The 4,003-nt window shown below is 39.2% G+C and overlaps 1 pseudogene; it reads right to left on the reverse strand.

Moving 5' to 3' along the window:
* Positions 1-1,962: 1,962 nt before the first annotated feature.
* LOC112907601 (nicotinamide phosphoribosyltransferase pseudogene) lies at positions 1,963-3,148 on the reverse strand (annotated as a pseudogene).
* Between the last annotated feature and the right edge of the window lie 855 nt (positions 3,149-4,003).

A 4,003-nucleotide genomic window follows, 5' to 3' on the forward strand; every position in this document is an offset into this window, starting at 1 on the left:
GCCCTCTGTCTATGGTCCAGACACCCCCTACCCTGATCAGTACAGGCTTATCAAAGCTGGGCTCTTTGCCTCAAAGGGAATAACTAGAAGAGCCATCCCATTTCTGTGGGATTGACTGAGGCCTTCCTTGGGAAGAAATCTTAGGTAAATCTTTTCTTCCCAATTCTATTTCTTTCTCTTCCTCAAATGTGTTTATCTTTGAGAGAATCCTTCACGGAAATTCTGTGGGTTTTTTTTTTTTAAGATTTTATTTATTTATTTGAGAGCGAGGGAGAATGATCATGAGTAGGGGAGTGAAGGGCAGAGGGAGAAGCAGACTCCCTCTGCAGGACTCCATCCCAGGACCCTGGGTTCATGACCTGAGTTGAAGGCAGGTGCTTAACCAACTGAGCTATCTAGGCACCCAAGGAACTTCTGTTTTAATATAGGTTTTATTATTACTTAGATGTGAAGGAGATGATTGACACTGAAAAGAGAGTTTGTTACTCACTTTTCAAGAGGAGGTGGCCCACCATACCATGGTGGGCATCAACATAGGAAGCATGGGGGTCCATCCTGTGAGAAGAAACGTTACTGGGATTTTCAAGGGAAGGAAGAAATGAGGCAGATTTTGTGAAAATGTCAGTGGACTCTGGGGCATGGAGGCTGCTCTTATTCGCCCAATACCTGGCCCTGGGGTCGTGGGTGGTGAGGATAGATGGTTGAGGGTATGGATTCTGGACTGTTAGGTTTGCATTTAAAAAGCACACTTGAAAAAAATAAATAAATAAAAAGCACACTTGTTGTCAAGTTGGTTACTATCTCTAGAAATTGGGGAGCCCCTCTAGTGTTGGGAAGGCCCCAAATGGCAAAACATCAGAATACAGAAAAGGAAAGACAGGGCTAAAACAACTTCCTACTCAGAAATCTTCATCTCAGACTGTCTCCCCAGAAACCACATATAGGGTGTCTTTCATCTTGGTACCCACAGTACATGGTGTGTAGGCTCATAGTCCTCCAAATGGCGTATGGGCAAATGCTTAATAACTAATTTTTCAAAAGAAAAAAAATCCCTAATCTGTGGCATTTGCCAGTTTGCGTGGTATAATGCTCCCACCACGGCTAATTTCAAGCATCATTGATGTCATTGGAAGTGGAGCTGGGACAAGATGCATATTGTCAGTCCTGGGAAGCCAGTGGGAGCTAGCTCCAGCATATCCCTGGCACCTCCTCAGGGAGAATGAAGACATTTTTATGAGCACTTTCACCAGCTAGAATATAACAAAATCCTACATCCCTAGGACTTAATGAGTTTTCCTATAATTTCCTTATCCAACATTTCCCACATGTTGTAGGTTTGCAACCTGATTTTCTCCAGGGTTTGTTCTAACATAATCTTCAAACTGTTTAATAGCACAAACAATTTTGTTAAGGCCATACTTTATTTAATGATTAATGAATAAAAAGCAATGTAATTTGTTTTCAAATAGTTTTTAGATGTGTGCACTCAAAAATAATGAAGAGTTGGAAAGACTCTTAAATCACTAAAGCTTTAAATATACCTTACACAATCTTGTTTGTACAAAAATACAAGTTAAATATAAACATAAAGCCATCATGGTAATTTTATTCAAATCTGTTTTATGTGATCTCCAGTTCTATATAAAAGTTACTCAGTTCTGTTATTTGTGAGATCAGTACCAGATTGAATTACTATCTGTTGGCATAGGGCCCTAAAAAGCTTACTTCATTATTAATCTTTTACATGGTTAAATGCCTTTCCTAATCAGAGATTAACCTAAACATTGGGAAAAAATGAAAAGGGCAGTATGTTTACAAACCAACAAATAATATGGCTGTAATGTATCATAGAACATAAAGAAATACATCTGTGAAAGAAACATGTATTGTACACACACACAGATGTCTGCTTGCACGCATGCCCATACATACACGTGTGCTCACATGGTTATAAAGCAAGACCTAATGTGATGCAATTTCTGGCTCATTCTTTAGTTTTGCATTTTTTCTTCATCATATGTGAGCAGCTCCTTGTCACCTTCCCACTCTGGAAGACAGTATGGAGAAGATTATGACCAAATTCTTCAAGGTATCTTTTTCTCAAGTGTAACCAATTTCGCTGTCATGTCCTTTGTAGAGATAATCACCCCTTTCTGGGCCTTTTGTTGGGATCAGCACCTGGGTCCTTGAAGACCTTAATCCCAAGGCCATACACTACCTGAAAGGAAAATTCAAAGGCTACCTTGTTAATCTCTGGAGCAGTGCTCTACCAGCACCAAAGGAAGATTTTAATACTTCGTTTTTGGGTTTTTTTTTTTTTTTTTTTTGGTTTATACCTTCTACAATCTCACGTGAGGTGTATCTGTACCACCTCCTTGACTAACTCTGAGATAACATGGCAGCAACTTGTCACCCTTTGAATTCTCAGTAACAGGGAATTCCTTACCTAAAAAATCTAAAATCTTTAGTATATTGTTAAGAGGATTTCAAGAATCAAGTCTAATTATTAGTGGTGCCTCTGTACAGTTGGATACTATTAAAAGTCTTGAATCTCCATCCCCTGTTTTCTCACGCATATTATGAATGCTATAGCTATCCCACACTATAGAAACAGCCACTGATGAAAGCTGTGTTACTCTATGTGCAAAAAAGCATCTTTGTCATGGTCTTTCCCTCAAGCTGTTGTGCTACTGTGCTCTGCCAATGGAACAGAATAACCTGGAACAGGATCTTTTGTTCTGTATTTTTAATTAGAGCAATCCCTGCTACTGTTATCTGTTCCTTTGAAGTTAACCAAGTGAACAGGCGCTCCTTGCCAGTGAGGTCTTGGAAGGAGACTCCCCTGGAGCTGAAATCACCTAACTCGTATACCATCTAGATTATTGCAAATTTCTAAGAAATATTTGGCCAATATTTTCTTCTGCTTTCTAGAATTTGTAGCCACTGTGATTGGGTACCAGGCCAGAACAAGAACAGTCTCAATCCAACTTGTAAGCCAGTAACACTCTGAATCTGGGTTTTCTACTGTGAAGAGAATATTTCCTCCGAAAGTGAGAGAACCCTTAGGAACAGCTCTTATGTCTGTTGGAAGATGTCAGTCACGTTTCTTAAGAATGTAGTTCCATCCCTTTTCATTAAAGACACCATCTTGGAAAGTTCACTTATCTTTTATTCTGCAATGTTTCTTCTGCTATTCATCCTACCTAGAGGTTTTTTTTGTTTGTTTGTTTGTTTGTTTGTTTGTTTTCCGACACTGTCCTTTTCCGTTTTGTAAGTATGATCAGGGTGTCTTTTATATCTCCCATGCCTTCACTTAGCTCAGTCTTTCTTCCAGTTTGTTAAGGGGAGCAGCTGGAGTGCTGTTGGTGTTTTATTTTTTAACCTAATGGTGGTGGATACTGGTGTTTGCTTTATATTACATTAGTACATTATATGACATCGGTAAATTTTATTTCTCTTTGAAGCACTTCTCTGCATGTGTATTGTATTTCAAAATGAAATGTTAGATGATTCAAGAAATCATATTAGCTCCACATTCAAAAAATCCCAAATCCAAGGACTTTTCATCATTTCCACCATTCCTATCTTGATCCAACCTTTCATCATTTCTTAAGTTGCTGATAGTCAACACCACCCCATTAGCCTTCCTTCTTCTGCCCTTGCCCCTGCAGTCTACTTTGAGCTCATGGGCTAATGACATGGATTTAAAATACAATTTAGAGCATGTCATCCTTTTGCTGAAACCCAGTGGCCTCCCAGCTTATTCAGAATCAAAGTCAAAGAGTTTTTATAGCTTGCATAGCTTTACATGATCTGACATCTTCTTCTCTCGAACTTTTTTCTTCGAACTTGTTCCCTCTATATTAACCACACTAGCCTCCCTTGTGTACTTCTAAAGTCCTGTCCCTGAAGAAGAGACACTAAACTCAAAATTTCCCGTGTCTTGATCCTCTTCCCACTGATAGCCCCACGGTTCACTTCCTTATCCCCATCAAATCTACAT

The sequence above is a fragment of the Vulpes vulpes genome, chromosome 2 (genome assembly GCF_048418805.1).
Source record: "Vulpes vulpes isolate BD-2025 chromosome 2, VulVul3, whole genome shotgun sequence".
NCBI classification, from domain to species: Eukaryota; Metazoa; Chordata; class Mammalia; order Carnivora; family Canidae; genus Vulpes; species Vulpes vulpes.